Source organism: Protopterus annectens, chromosome 12.part0 (assembly GCF_019279795.1).
Source record: "Protopterus annectens isolate FY-2018-M chromosome 12.part0, PAN1.0, whole genome shotgun sequence".
Lineage (NCBI taxonomy): Eukaryota > Metazoa > Chordata > Ceratodontiformes > Protopteridae > Protopterus > Protopterus annectens.
The window spans coordinates 177,115,014-177,142,300 of NC_056746.1; the positions used below are offsets into that span (position 1 = coordinate 177,115,014).

Genomic DNA, 27,287 nt, shown 5'->3' on the forward strand with positions numbered 1-27,287 from the left:
GTTTTTGAGAAGAATGGTGGTTTAGTGTTTGATATTTGTTAAGAGTGCTCTTCTCAGCACCCACTGTGTGTACCCAGAATTTCCTCCTTTTGCAGTTCATATGGGGTTACATGTATTGGCAGCATATTTAAGTATGATCATAACTTATTTTTTATTAGTCCTGTTGTTCCTACTGCTGTTAGAAATGTCTAGGTGTATTTCTTTGCATTTATGCTTGCAAATTCTGGTATTTTATTATTTTACATCTCTCAGTGCGTAAGGCACTATAATTGCTAGATGTAGCAATTTCAGTGATTAATGCTACTTTTGTCTTTTTTTTCTCTACCTCGGATAACTAAATCTGGTTTTCTTGCATCTATTTTCTCAACTGCTGATATTTGGTGTTCCTATGTGATACAGACTTCATCACTGTTGATAATGCTTTGTGGCTCATGCTTCCAAACATTTTCTGCTACTTCTGTTTTGTACTGTTTGCACAACCCTCAGTGCCAAAGTCTTGCTGCATTATTGTGCCTTTAAGCACACAGACCCTCAATCATGAGTTTATAACACTCAGTAATGAGGTGTATAACTGCTGCCTGTTCTGGTTTACACTGCATGCATTTGTCTGTTTCTGCCACTTTTTCTATAGGCTATGCTAACCAATGAGCATGTAGCCCACTATCTTGGACCACTACTATTCGCCTTTCATCTCTGATTAAATTCACCCCTCCTTAACCATTCCTACATCAAATCATTGTCAACGTGTGGTTGTTCTTACTGTACTTGCCACTGTATTTTTGGGCTTTCCCGTTTTATTTCCTTTTCCTCTGGTCCTTTTCATTATATTATTTTGCTTTTTGGTACTTTCAGTTGCTGTCTGATTCTCATCTACTTCTGGTTTGGTTTCCATTTCATTTCCACTCCTTTTTGAAATGAAAAGTAAGCAAAGGTGTCATCTTAGGCTTTTTCTCTTCATGCTTAGATCTTTCACTAGGTTGGGATCTGGTGAGATCTTTAGGTTGGGATCTGGTGAGATCTTTCACTAGGTTGGGATCTGGTGAGATCTTTCACTAGGTTGGGATCTGGTGAGATCAATAAATACGTATGCATTCCCATAAGTGCAGACCTATACATGTAGTCATTTTCGAGGAGGCCCATAGCTCCTTCAGAGCAAGAGATATATAATATTGGTATAGACTAATTTTTATATAAAAGTCGATAACCATAGATCACTTTTCTTGTTTTCTTATCCAACCGATTCAATGCTGTTTTGGTCAGTCAATTACACCAACATTGTACATTTGAACAAGAAGATCAAATTGATTTATAGCATGGACTTTAGATTTCACGGCAGTTTTCAGTATTAGCTTTAGCCTTCTGTATTATATGGCACTAAACTCTGTTCTTATTTGTTGATGTTTTACTACCAATCCTTCATCTAGTCCTAAATATGTATACATTGTCTCCTGTTCAAGTTCCTTTATGACACATTCCTGTTTCAGGTTGATAGTTTCTTAGTGCTGCAACATTCTGTTTATAAATGTTGCTTTTGTACATTTAGCAAGACCAAATGTCATTCTTACATCTTCTAAAAAAGCTTTAAGTAGTTGTGCTTTAAAAGATCCTCATCTGATGAGCCATACAATTTTGAATCATCCACAAAAAGTAGACACGTGTTTAAACAGGGTTGGTTTCAGGAGTTTAGGCTGTAACCAATGCCTAGTCAATTAAGTAAATAGCTGAGAGGATTAAGAAAAAGACACAACAGCAGTAGTGACAAAGAACCACTGAAGAAACAGCAGTAGTGACAAAGAACCACTGAAGAATATCCATCTTTGAATTTGTATCCTTGGGATTATAGTTTGCCTTTTATCATGGCCTCACTGCAAATTAGTTTACCACTATTTCATAGTCATTACAATGCCATTGATCAGTCTGGGGTCTTTCTTATACACCTTTAAACATTTCGTTATCCATAAATGTGAGATACTGCCTAATGCGTTTCTGTAATCTAACCATGCCATGCTTAGATTCTTCCCCTTTTTACATCTCTCTCTCTCTTATGGCTTTCTTAATAAGAGATGATTTTTTGCTCCATATGACTCTCTTTTATTACTTTTTGTTTTATTGCTGTGATTGCATATTTTCTAGATGACTATAAACTTTATCTGCATCACTTCTACTATATAGTTTGGTTTTACAGGGTGCATGAAGTATTGTGAGTAAAAAACAGATCACATATCATGGTACTGGTTACAGTATTATTTGCTGATTTCAGAGAAAGGGGGTCTTGTTGTATGCTGCAAAGGTGTTGGTGACAGAAACTACCTGCACTGCACTATATTTGCTGTGGCTTAAAATGGATATTAGAAGCTATTTTGTCATCCCTGTGTATATTTTAGACATATTATTGAAACATTATTTCTGTAAATGTAGTATGGAGTCCCTATCTGTCTTCAATGATAGGCATAGCTCTTGGGATTAAGGCTGTCAATCTCTCCTCAAATCAGTAATGGCAAGGTAAGTGATTTTCCATTGCTGTTATTAGTCTAAAGCCCATTGTCCGACTGTCTAGCTGACTTCCAGAGTTTGTGAAAATATATTTTCAAATACAGAATTTTATGAAATCTGTGAAAAGGAAGAAAATGAATGGAGCAGCCATTTTTAAAAATTGAATGACAGGAAAGCAGCAAAATGTTTCCTTGAAAAGGCTAATTTGAGAAGTCTGAAGAATGAGGCACGGGTTACTAGTTGGGGGTTTCGAGGTAACTCTAGCTAAAGTATAATATTGTCAATGTAGACATTAAACTTTCAAGGATTTGAATGAATGTAAGGAAATTGCTAGGGGTAATATTTAGGAGAACAGAGGCATGGGGTACTGAAAGAACAGGGATGAATTAAGAAAGGATGGTTTGGTATATCTGAGGTGACTGTAACAGAGAAGCTGGAGGTCATGTGGATCATCAGTCTGGGAAACGCCCCTGTCAGAGGTATTGAGATGATCATTTAGCTGACTAAATTGATGTTCTTCAGTACCCAAGAGAAGCCAAAAACCTGTTATAGATGGCATCTAGACTATGGAAAGACCATGCATGGATGAGGAACAGACTGAAATGGAAAAAGAAAAAAATATGTTGTCTGAGATGTCAGGAAGGTATGGCAATATTGGATTTCATGGCATGAAAGCAGTAAATTATGGTCAGTACTTTTCCTTCAGTATATCGTAGAAGGAGTGGACCCCAATCAGGAAGTAGTTAGAGATTAATAAGGTGGGGTCAGGGATAATTCAGGATGGAAAAACTAGAGAAGGAGGCATAGATAAAGAGCACAGAGGTAGTGCTAAAAGGCTGTGACAAGCATAAAAATGTGGCTAAAGTAAACCTGAGGTAGAATATAATGTCTGTAGATTAAGCAAAACTCTTAGACTGTTCTGTGTTTAAGGTAAAAGGAGGCTTGAAAATGGGATACGGATGGGAAAAGAAAAGTGAAAGTTATTAGGGTGGGGAGTCGGATAATGTGAGCTTATTTAAATCTGACTTGACTGAAGCCCATTCAGTTAGAAGGAAAAGACCAAATAGATATCTTGTTAATACTTGTTTATTTGGAAGATGTATTCCCACATGTCACATACAGGGGGGTGCACTAGTGCTCCACTAAACTAAATTTGAGATCGGAAAACCACAGGCTATGTTATAGCACCTCTGTTTTGCCTGTTTTATCCCCCCCCCCCCATCAACACATTGATCTAGTGAGATTTAATGAAGCAGTTGAGCACTGAGGCCTGCCATGACAAGCTGTAAGGACTCTCTAAAGTTATCTCACTAGAGCAGCAGAACTTTCAGATGCACATGTAGCTGAGACAGTACAGAGTGGGCTGAGGAAAGTGCTGGCTCACAGAGCTGGGAATGGAGGGAAAAGATTTGCTAAATATGGGACTGGCCAATAAAAAGATGAAGAATGAAAAGCGTAAAATGTTTACAACAAAAATGGCGGCACAATAGTCAGACAAAGATAAAGAAAATAGGGTTGCTGGAAAACCGCATATGCTGCCAGTGTAAAGATGATAAGTCATGGCCGGTTCATGTGATTGTCACAAGTAGTCATTTCTGCACAGGTTGCTAAGAACATCTGGAATAATGTCAGATGCCTTCTTCCTGAGAGAAGCAGAGCTGGTCTCAATGAGAGGCTTCGCTAGAGTATGCAAGATTATGGCTTGACAGAGCTTCTAGAAGGGGCACTGACGGATGCTAGGCCCTGTTTTTTTCCCCCATAAAGAAAGACTGGTAGGAATGAATTAGGTAAATGACATGGAGGAAGGACAAGGGTAAAGAAACAAACGGATACCATGAAAGGAGTCAATATTTCTGACCAGGCATACATCTGTCTGTAGAAGAAGACCAAGGGGAGTGAAAGATGCAAAAAAGTAAAGAAGAAATAAAACTGATTGCATGATGACTTGTATTATAGTATATAAAATAAAACGTATCACATTTTGCTCAAGATGTTAAGAAAATACATCTGTGCCAATATGTGCTATAAAATACAATAATAAAAACTTTTGACAGAAAAGAAAAGACTTTTCCTTCTTTTGTTCTGCACATGCTTTGTCCTACATTTCTTCTAAGTATGCATCCTCTTTCAGGTGTTGCAATGTTTTCTTTGTTTGCCAGATATGCCTATTTGGCACAAGTTCCTCTTGAGGAATGCCATGGTATCAGTGGCTCATACATGTACCTTACTCAGAGTCCCGTAGTGTTTAAGTAGATAACAAGAGAGTCAGACTGTGCCTCATCCATAGCATTTAACCTTCACTGTCTGTGCTGTACTTCTGTATAGACTAGACAGCAGCAACAGATACTGCTGAAAGTGAAGGAAGTACCTTAAAGTGCGGATGCTAAATATAGTTTCTGGTATGCTTTTCCATTAAGTGCATGATTCACAAAGTAGGTGAACAAATTCCACAGATAACATTACTTTCCTCAAAATAAACACATATATTATTTGAAATATCTGTGTAGTCACTGATTCATGGTTTAGCAGGGGTTGGGAGGGTGGCCTAATAGTTAAGGTGTTTGCCTTGCAAGCACAAGGTGCAGGGTTTGAGTCTCACAAGGGATAATTGGCTAAGCTTAGAATGGCTCGCAAAGGCAGTTAGCTTAGTACTAACCTATGATGAGCACATTTTAATGTTCTATCAATCGCTGGTCTGATTTGAAGTATTACTGTTAATTTTCTAATGTTTGTGAATCTGAAAGTATAACATGAATAGTCCAGAGTTTGTTCATCTAAGCATTTAATTAAGTTATTCATGCAGAGGCATGCTACTCTTAATCTTCCTAGGTGACCATTTTTCACGAGACCAAAAAGCAAATATTTCAGTAAGATGAACAAGAAATTAAAATGTTTGGCATTCTATATTGTGAGAATTATATTGTATAAAATAATGCAAGTAAGGTATAAAATAAAGTAAAGCAATATCATAGTGATAGAATTAAGGTATACAACAAGTAAATATGACACCAAAGCTAATATGTTAGCAAAACATGAGGAACAAAAGAGCAACGTTGTCATTACAATAGTAAATATTGGAAGAATAAATGATCAGTAAAATTAAGTTGCCATTTATGACGGCAACAACAAGAATTCAAATGATTCAGTATTCACAGTGGGAAATTACTTTTTTAGTCACCAGAAATGTCACATGCTTGCTACCTGAATTAGTTAGCCTGGGGAAGCTCAGATTTGTTTCGTTTGTAGAAGAAGGCAGAATGAGATATTCAAACTAAAAATAAACACAACACAATGGTCCAGTTTCCCAAAGAATTGCTGTCAGTCTAAGTCTACCCTGATTCCAAAATACCTGTTCTCAGTGTAAGTGACATACTTTGGTGTAAGGCCTATGTATAAACAGAATTACTATGGCGACCAGGTTCCAAAACACCTGCTCTCAGTGTGAGTGGTCACTTACACTGAGAGTACGTATTTTTGAAATGGGGGCCAATGTATAATTTTAATATTAAAGTTTTTGGTTTGCAACCACATCATATAATTTAAAGTTCATACTCACTTAGATGTCACTTAGTAGCTATTGTACTATTTTAAATACTGTATGTAATAATCACTTGTGCTGTGGAAAATATTAATTTACCCACTATTTTTTTACATTAATTGTTCAATTCCCACTTCATTCTTTTCGCTGTTATAGGAGAGTCAAAGTTCAGAAGAAATACACCGACATACAGACACTCACACACACACACATGCATACCTCTCAACATCTTAGCACAAGAAGTCTGGAGAAAACCAGAAATAATGGGGGGACAAATGCCAAAAGTATGGACAGATTTTAAATGTTGCTCCTATAGACTTAGAAAGTTGATTGAATAATATGTTTTGTGTTAGCAGGCATTTTCTGAAAGATATGAAATCTAAAACTCAAATGTATGTCATTATTTAGTGACTTCAGTATTCAGTGATTTGCCAGAAAACCACAAATTTTATGAGCAATAGATGAAAAATATGAGGCAAATAATCTGGGCATTCTGAGACAAGTACACTCACACACACATACATACCTACCTATGATCTGTTTAAAGGATTTACCATTTTAGATATCATTATATTTTTGAGACAGGGGAAGAAATGTACACCCCAGCAGTATGTCAAGAACATGCAGATATTACAGAAAGGAGACATCAGCTAGAAAATGAACTACAGAACCAAACACTGTCAGGCAACAATGCTAACTGCATTTTAAAGGAATATGTTTTACTTTGGGTGTTGTATTTCTTTTATTTACCAACTGCCTAATACAAACTTCATTCTCTTCCCCAGTCTGTTTTGATTTATCTGTAAAAATATATTGGCAGAAATGGTTGTATTTAAAATAAGCTTTAGTCTGTCTCATGGTTTGGCTTGGATACACAGCAGTGATATATGATACCTTTCTATATAGAAGTATGCTTGCTCTAGGATTCAGATAAATGGATTTATTTCTACATCTCTTGTGAAGAGGAGATTCTGAAAAAAAGAAGCGTTTTGTATAAATGTCTGAAGCTTTCAGTAGTCAAATATCTGACAGTCAGATGAACTGATCTCACTTAACACTGCTTCTTCTTGCAAATCTTTCCTTTACAAAACCAGATTTATTAGTAGTAAATGCAAAAGGTAATTTTAAAAGTGGTTATGATGTTAAGCAGGATCTGTTGTAAGGCACTAAAGTACTTGACGACTTGCAAAAAATGCTGTGTCAGTCCTGATGTTAAAAACTGATTGCTCCAAGTATAGGCCCAGCACTCACTTATTTTATTATGTGCATTTTTAAGATTTATTATGAAGCACAGATTTTATTTTGCTATGCCTTCCTTTCTAATGGATGTAAGACTTACTACAAGCTTTACCTGCCTTTTTTATCAGGAAAGTAAAAGGAACAGTAAAGTCATGTGTGCAATCATCAGATAAGTTCTGTAGCCTTGTTGCTACTGCCTATAGAATTTATACAGAGGGTAGCAGTGTTTCACATGTAACACAATGAATACACTTATTCTTAGCTCCTGTACCCCTCTGTATGACTGCCTTTAAGTTGACTGTTTCTTTTGTATAACTTCCTTCCTCCCTTGCAAAAGGTTAATTTCACACATCATGTTGTTTGATGTATTCTGTTATGGGCTTTCTACTGCAAAAGGGGTAGAGGATAGTACTAGGGGCTGGCAGGATTCAATCCAGTTATTCAAAGACATATCCAAGTCCAGCTGTAGTTAAAGTACATCAGAATAAGGTCTTCTGAATGCTGTCCAGAGGAAACCAACTTAATCATCCAGGGTTTGCAGGAAAAGTCTTGCATTAGAATTACAAAACGGGCTGTCAGTTAGTCCAGAGTATTACAATTCTGAATTGTTAATGAGCTTCCTTCTAAACAAATAGTAAAGGACGTAATTTCTTTTAGCTCAGTTTGCCTACTGTGCAAATTTGAGCAAGTCACTTAACAAGACAGTACTCCTGGGTTGTTCCTGAAAAGGGAACTTATGTTCAGTGGCCTTATCTGATTAACAAATGCATAAAAAAAAGAGATCTCCGTGCATAATGTCCTGAATATAACAAGAAAGTATGTGACAGTGCATGCATAAATACATATTTGTATGCTAGATGAAACATAAGAGTAGAGAGCTTTGGTTTACTGGATGGAAACAATGGTATGTTAGGAAAGAAAATGAAACTACTGTAGAATAGATAATAAGACAATTAAGGAAGACATTACTTTATGGAGAAACTGGTAGAAAAGTGAAACTGTTTAAAAGAATACTTCCTCAGTGTGAAACTGTACAGGAGTTTGCTCATGGGTAGACGTATTTACATGGCTCTCAAGAAATAGAAAAAAAAAAGCAAAAGTAATGAGAGTAAAAGACCAAAAATAAGGGACGTTTTGTAAATGTTATGCTAGATTATTTAAAGAGTTAATAGAACAACATGCTTTGTATCTACACACATTTTTTGAATAACTGGAACTATAAATCTCCAATGTCTGGCATTATTGCCTGAGTGTGATCCTCACTGATTTAGTAGAAATTGAAATATTTTATAAGGCAAAGGGGAAAAATATGAGGCAAAATTAGAGACATTCTGCAAAATCGGGGACAATGAGAGGTGTGCATACATAAGGGAAAATAGCATGAAGCAATAATTGGTTGGGGCATGAGAATGCATAAGACTAAAAGTTTCAACCCAGTGAGCTTTCAGTGCATAAAAGTAAGTAGACAGTCTGGAAAGAAGGGCAATTTTCCACTGATGATATGTTGTTTCTTAGTCTGTTTAATCAGTGTTTATGTATCATATTTTGTTTATGAGGAATAATGACTCTGAAAATTAAAAGATAGAACTCTTCTGTGTCTAAATTCCACTATTGCATCCTACTAATATGTAACATGTCAAATATAATGAGATTGTCTGTTTTAACCGTAAGCTATGAATGTCGGTGTTACATCACAGAAGTAGTACCATCATTCTTAAATTAGTAGAATTAGTATATCTCAATTACACATACAGATGTGCATAATAAAATCATACAATAATGGAGTCAATAGGCTTATACCTGGTTTGTTGACAACACTTTTATTTTTAGATAAAAAATATAGCACTCCGTAAGACAAACGCCTCACTGCTCGAAATAACTAAGATAAATATTCCAAATACAAAAAATAGCAGCGAGGCAACCAGGCAGCTCAAATCCGTTATTCACCATAAAAAGTTTATTGGATACATAAAATTGGTAAGCGCTTTCACTAGATAGCTTCCTCAGGTCTGAGGAAGCTATCTAGTGAAAGCGCTTACCGATTTTATATATCCAATAAACTTTTTATGGTGAATAACGGTTTTGAGCTGCCTGGTTGCCTCGCTGCTATTTTTGTATTTGAAAATTTTATTTTTAGGTTCATATGCTACACCCTGGGCACAGTTTTATTCTAGTATAACACCTGTGCTGTCATGCACTACTGCAGTAGGGTTATACCCATACAAAATAGCTGACTCGTCCATAATATATCAATGATGCATCAAGAACATGTTATAATAACATATTTCACCTCTGAATTATTTTTGTTTGTATTCTGCATCCGTCCATCCATCATTAAATACTTGCACGTGCATCGGTATTCAGTATCATATACTTGTGTTATAACCTGTCCTCTTTTTTTTTCATTGCAGAATAAAGTACTGAATGTTGATGGTGTTAAAGTGAAGCTACAGGTAAGAAGATTATTATATACTTTTCATTGCAGTAGCATGTGTTTTATCATTGTGTACTGACATTGTACCACATTAAAAGGTAAAATGAGTAAAACCTGTGAATTAATAAGGCATGTAATGAAGGGAAGCATCAAATGCAAAAAACATGCATATTCATGCATGTACACAGGCACATATACAGAAGCACAAAAACTCGTCCTTATATGGAGAATACATACCTTGTAAAAAGTGAGTGAGTTTGTATTCATTTGGGGAAATATAAATGCATATTCAAACAGACCTACACATAGCCAAAATATACCATTCCAGACAGAAGTAGGTGGGTATGTATGTACTATAATATAAACAAAAAGACAAACAAACACATATATACACCTACACACACACACACACACACACACACACACACACACACACACACACACGTACGTACATGTGTATAAGTGTGTAGACGTATATCTGTATGAACCATTAATTGGTTCAACATTCAAAATAATGAACGGGTGTAATGCTGGCAGAAGAAATTGAATTGTCATATGGTCACAGACTGCTGGCATTAGTTTGGAGGATGTCAGAATACAGTAGGGAGTGGAAATTTGCCACTTTCCCACAGTTTTACAATTTTAAAATAAGTAAATATAGGTAGCAGAGGAAGGTGGGAGTGCAGTGGGGTTTACCCTTGTAAAAATAGTCTTTGTTTTAGATATTTTGAATTTCAACCTTGTAAGATTGATCTTTTGAAGTCTGACTTTTTTTTCTTTTTTGTTATGAATTTTAATAATATACATATATGTGTGTACACATACGCACTCACATACAGACACATACACATATAGATAGATAGCTTACTACCACAATCTTAAAGCCTACAATATTGAAACCCATAACCCTCAGACCATAATACTGAATGACCAAAATGCTCTCGAACTCCTGGACTTGCCCCCAACACTATATTAGCACCTCCTGCTTCTCCCTACTAGGGGGTTTAGGTATTCAAGATTTTTGGTATTGTGGTCTTCATCATTTTGGTTTTTTGAAGTTATGGTCTTAGGTTTATGGGTGTTACGATTGTGCGAGTCAAGACTGTGATAGTAATCCTATACTTATACAGATATGCATATATATGTATGTAACTATAGCTATAGATATACATATAGAGACATCGCAGTGTAGCAGTATGCAGGCATATCATTGTATCATCAATGGTAGAAGCAGTGAGTAGACATCACATAATGATGTTCTGTGTCCAGTAACAGGAGCAAAAATCTAGAAATGCTAGGAAAGTCTAGCACTTAGTGCATAGTATTAAGTCAATGAGCTGCTTGCTGTAGTCAGGTGTACATGGTTTGATTTCTTCAACCTCCACTTACCTGCTGTGCGATTATAAGCAAGTCTGTTGACTAATCAGTTCTCCTGGGTCACGCCTGGAAAAGATACAGTTGTATGCAGCGAACTTACCTCATTAAAATTTTTTAAAACAAAATTTTACAGGTGGGATTTAGACTGGGGAGCCCTAGACTATGAAGGATGTACTGGAAAAGAACTGCAAGGGTACACACACCTTTTGCTTATTATACCTTTTACCTACATATATACCTGCTACCACCATTCAGATAAATCATCCTCTGGTACTACTCAAAGATCAAACACGTAGAAAAAAAACTACCATAACGAATTGTATTTTTAAATGTATGCATATAACTGTATATATTACTGTACTTTCTTACTCAAATACATTATATTTTCTGTTTTGCTACTGTACACTCTAATATTGTACATTTTTGTAACTTCTCATCGCACTATGCTATAATATACTATTGTTTGCTCTATTAATTTGTACTCATCTCTGACTTTTGTATTTTTATCATATATGTGGAGCTTTTGCATTTTTTATAATTGTCATGTATGTGGAGCTTTTCTCCCCAGGTCTGTGCTGAAAACAAGCACCTGATTGCCCAGTCAGACCAACCAGGTAATCAAATATGAAATAAATAAATAAATAAATAAATAAATAGTACCCGTGCGTCTTGTAAGTAGATGTATGCTTTGGACAGGAGGAGGTAACTGGCATGGTGTTAGTAGTAGTGCTATGTGAGACAAATAATACAGGCATTGGTATTATGCAGAAGCAAGTGTCTCCGTCTCCCCATTTGCCAGGAGGCTGTATATGTCTAATGCCTAATGCCTTTGTAATAAATAGAAAGTTTAAATATGAAAGACTTACCCAATGGCTTGTTGTGTTACCCTATGTTAAATAGTGTGGGCCTTCTTTTTATGGAGTTAAAAAAAGATTGGCTAAGAAACAAATAGGTATAAAAGACATATCTATTGCTAAAAAATGATTCCTTTATTAATGAGCTTATACATTTTTATTTACTCCCATGGTGTTACATAAACAACAACATATACTGCATCATCAATATTTCCTTTATCCGTATAAGTATATATTATCAATGAGAGGTAAGTTGTCTGTCACAGTACAGTGTTCACACTAAAGACTTTTCCTCCATTTTAAACACATTTCTCAAGATAATTATGTTCTTGCTCCACAAGAAGAATTTGTGTTTTACTCGAAAAAGATAGTGCAAAGATTAGGAGTAATTATCTAGCCTTTGGTCATGGGTTCCCTATTGTCACAGTACAGTGTTCACACTAAAGACTTTGCTCCATTTTAAACACATTTCTCAAGATAATTATGTTCTTGCTCCACAAGAAGAATTTGTGTTTTACTCGAAAAAGATAGTGCAAAGATTAGGAGTAATTATCTAGCCTTTGGTCATGGGTTCCCTATTGTCCTCCTTCCTTTTAAGTAGGAAACAGCCATCAGAGGACAAGAGCCTGAATTATTAAACAACTAATGTAGAAAGTAGTAAAGAAAACACTTTTGCAAGATGATATAAAAGAATTCAACTACAGAGCTACCAGTCTCTTGAGGACCCTGCAGTAATTTCCATAACTGCTGATTCTGAAAAATGAGATGGATAGTTGTAATGACTTCCTGTAAGACTGTGAAGGTTGTAATGACTTCCTGTGAAGGTTGTAATGACTTCCTGTAAGACTGTGAAGGTTGTAATGACTTCCTGTGAAGGTTGTAATGACTTCCTGTAAGACTGTGAAGGTTGTAATGACTTCCTGTGAAGGTTGTAATGACTTCCTTTAAGACTGTGAAGGTTGTAATGACTTCCTGTGAAGGTTGTAATGACTTCCTGTAAAACTGTGAAGCTCACTGCTGATGCCTTACAGGCCTGAATGATAACCTCCCCGAGTTGACCCTTGCCCCGATAATGAGGAATGAATGGGACAACCGGCCATGGGGCTGATGATCATTACATAACAGGGTTAAACTATGGTAAAAAGAAAAAGTCTTCTGACCCACTGTTTCAGGTAGTAGCATTGTCAAATAAAATAAAAAAATGTAAATTGGGTCCATTATCAAGAAAACTGGCTTACCAGGAGATTGCTCAACCTTTTTTTTTTTAAGTGTTTCACAATACATTATTAGGAAGCTGTATATGCTTTCACAGCTTGTAGTATATCTTTTTTTCCACTTAGGACCTCCTAAATAACTTATCTGCCTTTCTTATACCTTGAAAACAGGTGAGTTTTCTGTACTCTGGATGATCACTTTCCTCAGAAAGAGTAAAAGGACCCAGCATACCCTTTCTTTACCCTCCTATATGGATAAACCTCTTCATCTTTAACCATTTCCTCTTACTATTTCTTTAGCTCTTTAGTCACCTTAACCATATCTGTTCTATTGGCAAGCCTTTCATCTTCAACTGCATCTTTACATCTTTAAGTACCTTAAACACACTCTGGTCCAACTGTTTTTTTTTTGCTGAATGCAAATATCTCTTCTTTTTACCCCACTTATCTATATCTCTTTGAAGTTAGCCACACTCATCTTGGAGCAACCTGCACTCATCTTTCTTTATGCTTACACAAGCCTTGTAAATAACCTATTATCTATTACATATATCATGCTGTGTTATTTCACTGCCTCATCCATAGTTTTCTTAGTATACAGTCTTTGCTTGTTTCCTTTCTTTCAGTTCTTTTCTGTCATGTGCCTACAGGTGTCAGGCAGCCTAGTCCCAAATGCAAATTTCAAATTCCTATCACAAGTTACAGCTGGTGGCATTTCTTGTCTCTTACTGTTGAGTTCTTAAACACAATGGACTTCAGTTTCTGGGACATTATGTCAGTGTTAGATGTCATCCACCAGGTAAATGACAGATACTTCACAGACATACTTAAGTTAAATATAACCTAGGAAGAGGCATTTACACACTCCTTATTTACCACAATACAGGATCTATAAATGCAGCCTAAAACGTCATACAATCTATCACGTGTTGGAACTGAAAATTGTAAAATGTTCAGCCAAAGAGAAGATGGCAGTGAGCATTTTAATAGATTAAACCATCTGAAAAACTGTAAGCATCCATCTTTCATCATCTACTAGATGTCATCTCAATTTCAAACTCCTGGCTTAGGGAAGTCTCTTTTGTTATTGCTCTAGTACTTCAACCATTTCATCTTTTTAGGAATGATTATAACATGTGCATTGGGAAGGTGACAATCTAATGGACATTGACAAGTGTTATCAACATGTAGAACAAAAAGGGACATTGTATAATACACATACAAGTTTATATGGACTATTTCTCCCTTCAAATACATGCTTATTTGAAGAAACTGTTTCAGATGTCCACCAGAGGACAATTAAACTAACTTTGTACTCACTGATGACACAAATCTCATTTACTTGAAGAAGGCTGTGTTGCCCTTGTTAGTCTCACAGAGTCGTATCACTTGTTACTGACTGTACCTGATTCAGTACAGTCAAAGGATAGATTATGACCAGTATTTGTCTGGGAGGTACAATAGAATGAATACTGCCCCTTTAAGAATCAGTGACTTTGTCTTATTCTATCCAGTAGAAATTCAGAAAAATAAGACCTCCTCCATCAGTAACCACATCTGTCCTAATCAGTGAAGAATTAGAAATTATTATCACTTCTCTAAATTAGAGACTGAACCTTAGCGCAGATGTCAAATGCCATATGTTCTGCTCTATCAGAGTTTGGTAGCATCCTGCATCCTGTCTATAATACAAGACAAAGTCTTCCCACACGCTGTTAGGCAGCGAAAGGGAAAAGAGCCACATCGGTGTCAAAGTATCCCTTTTTGAAATTAAGGAAAGTAACATAGCCTAGGTTACAGGATCATTTCATTCATTCACTCTGAGAGTTCATTAACTTGAGACAAGTTACATCTGATATAAACTAAGATAAAGTCTTACATCTTTCATCTAAGCAAAGCTACCTGTCCAGCCAGCATAAGAGATTCTGGAAGGATGTTAACAGCAGAAACCAAGTGATTTAGTATGCCTTCCATAAATTTATATTCTTTGTCTATTCTTCACAACTTCATGTAGCCAGTACCATGGAAATCAGTTTATTTCCTTAACTAAGTAACTGTAGTTCTTGCACCCACTGCTACACAATTCAACTCATATAAAAATATGTTTGGTTCAGTTCAGGTCTCCTAGGTTCTATCCTCTGGTTTGACCCATGGCATTTGTTTTCCTTTACAAAATCGTTATTCAGCAATCATCCAGGATAATATATGTATTATTTTTAAATGTATTATATTTCCATAGAAAGCATTTAGTTAAGGCAGAAGATGTTGGATTTAACAAATTTTATACTGTGTGCTACCCTGCCATGCTTACTATAATTTTTATCTTTCTCTCCTGTGCTGTCTCTAAATTTCTCATTCTTCCTGATCATTTAAAAGGTATTTTCCTATCATGCTATCACCAGAATTTATCACCTGTGTATTTGTTATGTCAAGAATGTGACATAAAATTCTACACTGAAAGTAAAACCAGCTATGTTCTCTTCCTCCGTAGGAAGACTCACTACAGTTTGGCATTATCCAGAAATATTGAACAATTTTGTAAAGTTCTGACTATTAGATTTCTGTGAGAGTTGTTTAAATCACTCTGGGTTTTGGTGACAATGATTATTAATATACAATATTTCTGAACTCATTTATTTGATAATCTGTCATTACAAAGCAGTTCTTTCTATCATCTCAGATATATCATGAATTCTGCGAAATACAGCTGTGAATGGCTAATGAGAATATTTATAAAACAAACTCTGTTACTTCAAATGTTCCATGATATCCCTGTACTGAAATTGTGTAAACTATTCGTGTGCATAATCTGTAAACTGTAGATAGAAAAACTGCTGTCAATGAAACTGCACTTCACTGTAAACATAATCAGCTGACTGAAAATTGTAATACTAAAAATTATATTGTATTAACCCTGTTGTCTCCAAATTTATTGTAATTATTCTGTTTGGAAACTAATGAATTAAACAGTTGTACCATCTTCTGTCCCGGATCATGACTGAAAAGGATTATAGGACCTGTCAACCTGTCCATCTATATAGTCATGATTAATTATTTAATTAAGAACTCAATCTCTAAACTCATGGTTGAGAAACAGTTGCATCAAATTCAGGACATTAATTTTACTCACTGCTTATACTTCAGGAAGATTTTATAGCAGGTCCATTAATATGTAAATTTAATCTTTGTATTCCCCATAAGGTACCCACCACCTGTAAGCATGCTGCATCTTCCTTTGCTAATGGATCCTAGAACTATTGACTGAAAATATTCTACTTTGGAAATTTTTCTGGAAAAAAATAAACTATCAAAGATCAAATTATGTAGGGTGTAGAGGGATAAACCCTGATTATATCCCAGCCACCTCGGGTTCAATTAGTGGCTTGGAGGGCATGATGGAGAGACAGGGAAGGGATGGGTTTGCCCATGCAAGGTGGCAGGGCACTCACTGATACATTTTCCCCAAGGGGAGGAGTGGTACAAAGAGGGGGGTTGCCCTTATAGTGCTGTATATCTTTACATGATACCATTCTCTGATAATCTGAGCTGTGTGTATTTTATATTTATGTATTTGGAGCAACATATCTTTGTATGATGCAACACTGTACATCTGAAGTATTTGTTTTATGTATAAACTTTGTATTTGCCTATTTGGAGTATGTGTGGCTGAAAAGGGTCATCAGACTAGTCCACCTATCCAGGTAAATAAATAAATATAACAGACTGATATGTGGCAGTGATTCTACCATAACTCTTTCAAATGCATTCCCTAGTTGTGATGTCAGAACACTTTGTACCACTATTTTTATATTCTGAAATTTAAAAAAAACTGCTGAAAATGAGCTCATGTAGTGTATTGGAAATCAGATAGAAGTAATTCATTATTCATCTCTGACTTGTTGTATAAACACGTGAGAATAATATTCTGGAATATTTATCCCTGCTTTTCTGTGGACTCTGTTGTCTTTTCTTTGGCTACTTTGTCCTGCTCTGTTCCATTCTTCTGAATTTTGCACCTCTTAAAGGGACCTGAATGTTTAATTTTACATTTTTTATAGCTATTCAGGGTGTGTTGTTTCAGAGAACAATACTGCTATACCAGTTAGCACAGACCTCTTTGCAAAGAAAATAATCCATTAATTTTATGTTAAATTGGAGACTGAAATTTGATTTGCTGCATTTCATTTTTTTTTTCGTATTTGTGATACTGACTTAAATGTGAGGTGTTGTTTTATTTCTTCTTAGATTGCCTCACAACTTCACAAAAAATTGTTGATTCAGATTCCATATTATTTTTTTTCTTGAGATATCTAATTGAGCCTAAGAGCAATTTTCATAGTCCCAGTTTCTCACTTACCTAGCATTTATTCACAAAGAGTACTGCTACATTATATGCAGATTCAGTAAGTGCAGGTTATTTGCCCTAAGTCAATAGGAAAACATTTTAAGAATCATGCCAACTTACGTCAAAAGCCTAACATAGCTAAAGTTAATAATTAAGTATGTGTGAAAGACTACGTGAAATGCTTAAGCTTTGTATGAGATGGTTGATAATCAGACATTGAAGACAAATATGGCTATGCACAGTCACACTTGAAAGACTTAAGGCAAGTGGTGGGCAGTGCAGCTTTTATTATTTATATTTAAAAACATAGGAGTTTAATATGTTTTATATAGGGGTATCCTTATGTGGACACCCTGATTGGTTTCTCAAAAGAATGGAAGGAAAGAGGTCTGTAAGACTGAAAAAAGGAATGTATAACACAACGGGAACACAGAAAGAAAACATGAAGAACACTATGCTGGAGGAGATGGGAGATGAGGGGGGTACTATGGGCCAGATTCCAAAAGAGCTGCACTCAGTGTAAGTCTGCTCTGATTCCAAAAGACCTGCTGTCAGTGTAAGTGACTTACTTCAGCATAAGGCCTCTCTATAAACGGGTTTACACGAGGGGCCAGATTCCAAAAGACCTGCTCTGAGCCTGCACTCAGTGTAAGTGGTCACTAACACTGAGAGCAAAGGTCAGATTCCATAAAGCCTACACTAAGTGTACACCAAATATACGCTAAGTGTAGACAATATGTATTCAAGAGCATCCCTACCACATTTTTGTGCTTTCTAGTCATTCAGAAAGATTACACTATGTGTACATGTAGTCTACACTTTGTGGTAACATTTATGAATCCTTGTCAATATTTAAAACTGCAAGAAAATTAGTAGGAAAACTAAAATATGGAGGAAGAAGTTGTGAGTTTTGCCTGTGTCAGCTGTTCACTCAGAACAGTGTACACTTAGTGCAGGCATTATTGAATCCCAGGGCAAGTCTTTTGGAATCGGGCAGTATGTTTTTGTTAGGATAAAGCCCACTATTTTTTTCATTTTTTTATATAAGAGGGTAGTATGTGTGGGTTTTTTTCAAGTCAGTCTTCATTAAACAAAACATATTTACTGTTACAGATAGATGCAGTACATATACTTTGTGACAATAATGTGTGCTTTGATAATTTTCTGCTTAAGAAGTGTAAGCATATAAAAGGACTGTATAGAAATGTGTACAGAAGTAATACAACTGGTCATCTCTCAGTAAACTATGGCTAGTTATTCACTTGACATTATAACCTCCATCTTCCTCCCTCAACTGCCACTCTGGTTATGGTCTAGTGCCTGACTGAGTTCAGCCATCTTGTACATGCAACTAATATTGTGGAAGAAATTAATGTCTTATACAATTATGATACTAATAAGCATTTTCTGGTTGACATAAAATCCTTTCTTTACATAAACATTTATATAGATGGAAAAAAATTGGAAGTGTATACATGAAGATGTACATCTGTATTTTACACACATGTAAGCATAATTACATATATTCCTTTACTCATAAATAATCATTTGTATTTATATACAAAAGTATGTCATCACATACTGTAAATATTCCCTACTTGTATACAGATGCAGTTCTACATATAGATATGCTTTTGCTTTATTATACATTATAATTACATATAGATACAATTTTGCAGTTATACATATTTCTTGTAGCATCTACCTTCATGCAACTGTTTTATACCTCATTTTTAATCCTATATTTGATATGAGTAAAAATAAAGAAATAAAGACTTACTATACAACTCTGGCCTTCTTACTGTCACCTGATCTGCCCACTCATCCAGCTTGTTGGACCTATGCTTCTGTAGGTCATTGCACCTGTGCTGGCATGGGGGGCCAGAATAGGTGATCTCTTTCAACATTGACAGGTGCTCACTCAACACCTGATAGATGTCTGTTTTCTTCCAGTCTGACCCCTTTATTCAGTCCTGGATCTTATTCAGGTATCAAAAACTCAAAAGGTAGAGCATATCTTTGGTCTTTTTGTCAGACCAGCTCAGAGCATGACTTTGTGCCTTCACAGGTGCTGCCATCATAATATGTGTCAGTACCAGAATGAAGAGTTTAGAACCACAGGCATTAGACTTGGTATTGTTATTATTATCAGGTTTGGTTTTGTCAAAATGCTTTGTCACCTACAGATTTTTTTAAAGAAATACATGCACATTTCATTTACATGGAGGATGAAATCAGTAGTTTTTATCTTACTTTTACCTCCTACTACTGCTGTACCTTGCTGTGGCTACCTTTTTAAGTATTACACCTGAATGTCACAAAGGAATAATTACTTTGTACAGTCCTTCTACAACATATCATCAGGGGTTTTTGTTTGTTTATTTATATCTGCAGAAATAATTATTCCTGTATGCGTCAATATCAACATTTAGTAAGTGATTTGATTATCCCTAGTGCATTTATGAGAATGTGAGGTTGCATTCATGACTACCCAAGTCCTAGTTACATGGATAAGTAGCCTTACACAGTTGTTTACTACTATGATTGATTGAGATACATATAAAAATACATAATTTGCAAACAAAATACATAAATGACCCAGACTTAAAGAGAATAAATTTAACACTGCCATATTAAATTGCAGTTACTTGGATCACTTTTTAAAAGTAAGCAACAAATAATAAAAATATTGCAAATTCATATGAAACAGTTCAAAACAATGTTGGATTACTGAGTTTACTTGAATAAATTTTTGCTTTACTGATATGATGGGCAGATTAGAATAAGTAAATGCTATAAAACTGTATTTTGTAAATTGAAATTAGTTACAGCAGAAACGTAAATGCATAACAATCATGGAGAAATAAAACATTATTTTGCTGTCATTTAGTGATTGTGCACACATAACAGAAATGCAATGATGTAACTACAAAGTACTGAAATGTCAACGTTGTGTTGTAGGCACAACATAGTTGTGTCTTTAATGGGAGATTTCTGAGTGTCACTGCTGAATGAAAATTACAAGATTATGAATACAAGAAAGTGGTAGAGGAGGGATGGATCTGTTTATAAAATGCTTGCCTTGTTATTTTGAATGTATTCATGAGGTGCAAATTAGTTCAGCAAAACCAAGACAATGCATGTGTATGTAGTTATGGGTTTTGCGTTACCTACCTATATATTTTTTTTTTTGTGATGATGGCAGGCGTGCTTTGATAGTTGTATTGTTTGACTGATGATTATGATATGATTGTAGCATATTGTTTTAGGTCCAGTAATAATGCAAAATCAGGTATTGTCAGAAAAAAGATAACATTAGTCATGAGGAAAACTGCATCCTTATGGCAGCTCTTAGGACATTTGACAAATGTCTTTTTGGAAAAGGGGAACCCAAATAGTCTGAAAGGACAAAGGCCTTGAATCAAGTGGTTGTGAATATTAACAACACTGTCAGTAGAATGAACCATACAATAACACAGATCAAGAAGAGGGCAAATAATATGGTAGGACATGCTAGAGCCAAGGCACTGCAGAATGCAATTGCCTGCCCCATTTCTGGGGAGGGGCTCCAACACTTGCCCCTTTAACCCCACTCTATTTGAGGAGATGACTGTGACAAAAAATTATGTGGCTGGTATAATCAGAAGTGGTGCAGACACTGGCTATTACCAACATCTGACAAAGAGCAAAGTAAATGTCCAGGTACCACAATCATGAAGTAAATAATCCACTTTATTATAGAAATCAACAAGACTTCATCAGATACTCCTTCCATGTGTAATTAATCTTCTATATAAAACACAATTGTCATTAATTAAAATTTTAAAGAAACAGTATCAAAATATCACTTCATTTCATCCTAAAAATGTTAAATAAAACATAAAATGCACTTTAATTATAAAAAATTATTTGTGTAAATGAATGTATGAAGAATATGTCATGTTCATATCAAATAAAAAACTAATAAAAAACTTTTCCTAAAATGTTGTAGATGTTAAATACTATTTTAAACATATTTTAAACGTAATAACCATAATAGTAAACATCTATATGCCCTGCTAAAATTCACACCAAAGATGCCTTCTGTGCTAGGACCAGTTTTACAGAGATGTATTCATTCAATCCAGGGGGTAAATTGGATTTCAACCTAAGTTGCCATTTCAATTCTTTGTTAAGCAACATGTTCCTTACATCAGTAATTTCTAACTGTATCTATAATGCCAAATTTATATCCACTGAAGGACCCACATTGAATGGAGTGTTTATACAAAACACTAGTCTCTTTTTTATTTTTGACATCATAGCAGTGTTCATACATCCTATACTTAAATGTCCTCTCCATTTGGGCATCCATTACATATGGCCAAATACACCAGCATCTTTGTATTATAATTACCTTTACAAAATTTTACCCTCCTACCAAGCCCATTTTCCAACTGTACATAATTCTCAACTGTAGCCTTTCCATCGTAATTCCCTTGAGGTATACAAGACTCAAATATTCTTTTAAAATTAGTACCTGTCCTGAAAGAAAACGTAGGTGCTTGACCAATAGTTTCAAACAATTCCTTATTGGCTTTTAACATACTCCAATTGTCCCTAATTGTTTTCATGAAATGTTCAGAGAAAATACTCTATAGCACATGCCTTTTCATATTTGTTTCCAATTAAAGTTTTTGTGTTGAACATACAATCTCTATTGACCTTATTATTCTTGTCCTTATCTAACATAGGCCTTCCTAGAAGTGGTCTGTATTTTTGACCCCAACCCCTATACACTTCTCCCAATATCACATCAACAAAGTGTTTCTAAAAACATGAATTTCAATTTCCTAAATTCAATTTTAGATCTTCATATTCTGACGTCATACGAGCTATGCGTACTGCTTGTCCTTTCACTAAGCTTCTTTTCATAAATATGGGGTGATTACTGGAAAAATGTAGATAGCTGTTGCACCAAGTAGTTTTCCTATATATCTTGGACTTAAACCCATTCCTGGTTTGAATTATAGTGGTGTCCAAATAATTAATGGATGTCTTATTCCATTAATGTAATGAACAAAGTTCTTCACACTATCTTCATCTCCTTCCCATAATACAAAAATGTCATCCAGAAATCGAACATAGAGATGAATATTTTTCATAAAATCACTTTGAAATACAAATCTATTCTCCCATTCCAACAGAACTAAGTATATATAATTATTGTCCAACACTGCCTCCATTAACTCCAAAATAAGCTGAATTTTGTCATAGGGCGAAGATGATAATTTATACACACTATCACTGAAAGATTTGTACCCCTCAACTCTGGGTATACTAGTAAATAGATCAGTAACATCAATAGTAAGAAAATTCAAATTTTCCTGCCATACCTCCTGAGCCAATTTACTCAATAATTAGATGATTGGTGTTTATAACTATTTCTTTCAACAAAAAAAATGTTTTTTTTAGAGCCCTTAGCCGACACAATAAAAATGGAGGTTTTTTATTTTTTTTTTTGTGTGTAGGTAGTCAAAAGATAATAAATGGAACTGGATATCTTTGTTTTAAAAAATAGAAAGTCTTATTACTAATTCTATTTTCTAGCAAATATTCTTCTAACAAATTATCTTGTCCATAAATTCCTTCTTTTTTTTTATATTATGACACCCATATGCCCTTATATAATTCTTCATACTTGTTTTTCAAAAGTCATAAGAACAGGGTAGTACTACACCTAGTAGGACTACTTTCTCTTTCTCTTTCTTCATTATTTTGATAACCAAAAACCAAATTAAGCTTCTTCTAATAAAATTAACTAAACTGAGATCAACTAAGGCATGAGCAATATCTACTCTAAGAGAAGAAAATTTAAACCCCTTAGACAAAAGAAAAAAATTCCTCTCCTCTCAGGGTTGTGCCAGTATAATTGTAAATTTTAAAACCGTTATGTTCATGCTGATCCTAATCCATGTTGTACCTGTTTTGTTGGCCAATCTCTCCGACCTTCTTGGAACATATAAAAGTTCATCCAACCAGCCCTCTATCTAACATTTCTGGTCCTCCTATCCTACTGAATACTGAAATTTCTTCCCCTTTCTCTCCATAAAGCAAGCTGTTCCCATTTTGTTTATTGTTGTATTCCTTACTAGGCCCTGATATACCTTTTTCTAGTTGCATATTGCTGTTTTTTTATCTCTTGATTTTTTTTTTTTTTCAAAAAATATGGTCAACCCTTTTTGTTCCTCTCAAAAGCACTTCTTTAATGTTGTCAAAAAAGTTCTACCTCTTTTCTTTAACAATTCAATTGCAACATCAAAAAGCATCAAATTCGTTAATAACATCCTGTTAAAATCCTAAGGCCTTGTGGAACAATTTTTAAATCACAGCAACATTGCAAATAACCCAGTCTTTTTCAAAGTTAAATATCATGTCCTTTAAAAGTGGGCGAGTGTCAATTCCTGCTACCTTCCGTTCTAACAGGAGAAGAAACAGTACAGTACCTTGGTGCCTGAGTTGGGCTTGTTCCTCTCTCTCACCTCAGTCACAGTAGTACCCCTCCTAAACGCCATTTCTTTGTTCTTGTTTTTATTTTTATTTTGGAAATCAAGTTTGGATGCACCACACTGCGACATCTGCTCAGGAAAGTTATTTTTAAAATAGTAATGTATATTTATATACAGAACTGAATGCTGATATAGGATGATTGCTGTTAACACATGACAATTACTGTTAACAGCTGACCCCCCCCATCAACTTCTGCACATAATGACAATGAAGGCAGAGTGCCTGAAATGTCCTCCAAACCTCCTTACTCAGCATACAGTAGTGTATGCTTCTTCTTTATTGGTAATGCTTACAGTTCATTTCTTATGGGGTCAACAGCAAAAACAAACAGTTCCACTATACTAATAAATATGGATTATATCAGCAGCAGAATGGCTGTTGAAGATGATGATGAGGATAACATCGCAGGCAGCTTGAGGAAAGTTGCATGTAGTACCCAAGTTTAATGCAGGATCTCACACTCCACAACATATTAGTAACTTTTCAGGAAGTGACAGTGCATTCAAAAGTCAAGCACAAGCTGACATTACACTCACGCCTATACAGGAAGAAAATTCATATTCCTCTACACCAGTATCTCCAAACCCAGACAAACACTTTTGGGATGATGAAAGAAATTCTGAGGTAACAATGTTCATAGTGACACCTTTGCAAAGGACATCAGACACAGGAATGTGCCACAGTTGCCCCAGGAAGCATGTAAAGCAGTGGCTGGCCAGCAGAAAATGTTGTCAATGCTCAGAGCACTGCCACAGAGAGTTAGCTGGAAGTAGTCAGAATTCTCCAAGGTATATGTGAGGATGTCCAGCACTACATGGAAATGGTAGAAAGTAGGGATAATGTCACGAATACACTTAATCACAGTATGGTGGCACATCAAGCATCCATGGTGCCTCCACTTGTGCACTAGTTAAGACTTACCAGACTCAAGTAAGAGTCAGTCTGGGAAAGAGAAGAGGACGGGCTACTGTCCAGACATAGGGGGGGCAGATCATGTGAGACTACAAATACTCATCAAGAAAGAAATGTAATTAATAGTTTGAACAAGTACAAAAGAAGCTCTCATTCAAGGTTCTGATCTCAGTCCCACAACACTGTCACATCAGTGTCTGCAGTATTACCTACATCAAGCAGGTCACAACATTGGACCACCTCACCATCAAGCTCTCATAACATCCCCTGTTCAAAAGCACTTGCACCATTACCTTGCCCATTTTTAGGAGAGGAGTATGACACATATGACATTGACCTACGGTGATTCATGTGTGACTTTCCTATTAAATACATTTTGACCTTCACCCACATGTCCACGTTATCTCAAAGGGAAATAAAAGTATTTAGAAAAGAGGGAGACTTTAAAGCCGTTTTTAAATGAATGCATTTCATTCATATAATGGTATTGCTTAAAACTTCATAGAACTGTGTAAAGAAAGCTATATAAAGCAGTGATCAATGCTTAATGCATCATCATATTGACAGTTGAAAATTACCTATAACTTAGAAGAAGTAATACTCAAGTATTCAGGGAAACACTCATAAGAAAGTTAAAGATTACAATGAGTATCCTGCCATGTAAACAAACACTGATGCCACTTCACCTCACCACTGCACAGATAATGATGTTTTTTTGTCTCTGAGGCCTCAAATTAATTGTGTATGACTACATAAAATAATCTGGCCTGTAGTTCTGGACTACAGACCTCCTCTTTACCTGCACAGCTGTTTGTCATGCACAAGCCTGATGCATAGGAGTACATTACTACTGCTGCTGGCTTGTTACCATTAGTCATAGGAGGACTGGAACAAGGAGCTGCAATAACAGCAAGGGTCACTTCACCAAGAGACTGAAGGATGACCATGTTGTGCAGAATGCAACATGCACTGATTTTTTTGCATACAGTAGCTGGGTCATACTGAAGGTCACCCACAGACTCAATCAGGCACCCAAAACAACTCTTCAATAGGAAAGATCCTCTAAATGACAATACATGTCTGAGATAGGGCTGTTTTGTAAATGTCTTCAGCAGCTCCACTCATATTTCTCACTTGTGTCAAGAGCTATTGCTCCTGTGGATGTCTAGCATCATGTGAAAGAAGAAAAAGAGAGAGAAAAGTGGGGGGACGAAACAACATAAAAAAGTGGTTTAGAATTCAGCAATACATTTTACCAGGAATATATTTTTACACTTACCAACAAGATGACCACTGGGCATCCTACGATGTACAAAAAGGCAGTAGAGTGAGCTAGTGCGCCAGATATGGGAATCCTGTGCATTGTAGGATGTTGGGCAGAGGTGTTGGTGATGCACCCCTTCATAGATCATGCATTACCTATCAATTGATGGAAGCCATTCCTACTACAGTACTGCTTCCCCTGTGTACTAGATGGAGCCCTAATTTAAATATGGGTGCAGTGCATTGCACTGGGTACCTCAGGCAAAGGTGCCACTCCAGAAAAGATAAGCATAGTCTGGGCTTGTTATTAAGGTGATACCAGGAAACAGATGTACTGATCCACATATGCCAAGAGTACATCCAGAAACTGCCAAGGTATCCTCGAGGCAGAAGCCTGGGACACACCCAATGTGTCTGTCTCTGGAAGATCCCTGTAGCAAGTACAGGGAGGGCTATACGTACCTTTGTGTCCACTGGGACAAGAGGCCCACACATACCCCAAGTGCCCCTTTGGAAGCCATACATGTTCACTAAGAGCTTTACAATATCCCTGTCCACTCTGAACCTATCAAGTATCTCCTGACTGTTAAAATTATAGTGAGTTGTTCCCTGTTCTATCTCCACTGTCTTGACCACTTAGCCAAGACCAGCCACTCATACTGGGATATAGTAAGGCTAGCACAAATTGACAGCATCATAACAGATTGCAAAGCAGCTAAAAAAAAGGTATGACTGCCTTTTTAACAAATCTGCAGACAAGGCAGAAACATGTGAAATTCTGAATATGAATCACAGATAGGCAGGAGAAGACCACATTGGCATATGCCACTTTACTTCCTTTCTCATCTGCATTTCATTATGACTTCATTTGCTTATGCATATTCCTTACCATTACATGTTAGCATAACTTAACTCTATAAATCATGCCTTTGCTGCAGAAATGTGAGGACAGTGCAGATAGCTGTTACATGTTTGGATAATGACTATGAACCCCACCCTAAGTTTGCATCGTAAGGTTTTAACTCCTTTTTGTAGCTTACAACAAAAAAAGTATATCAGGGCAAGTGCT

The 27,287-nt window shown here is 35.9% G+C and overlaps 1 long non-coding RNA gene across 1 annotated transcript in view; it reads left to right on the forward strand.

The window, feature by feature from the left end:
• The window catches only part of LOC122816422, a 623,953-nt gene that overhangs the window by 194,225 nt on the left and 402,441 nt on the right, over positions 1–27,287 (forward strand). The window contains exon 2 of the long non-coding RNA XR_006367079.1: positions 9,682–9,723. This is a non-coding gene — a long non-coding RNA (uncharacterized LOC122816422). The remainder of the gene's footprint in view (positions 1–9,681; positions 9,724–27,287) is intronic.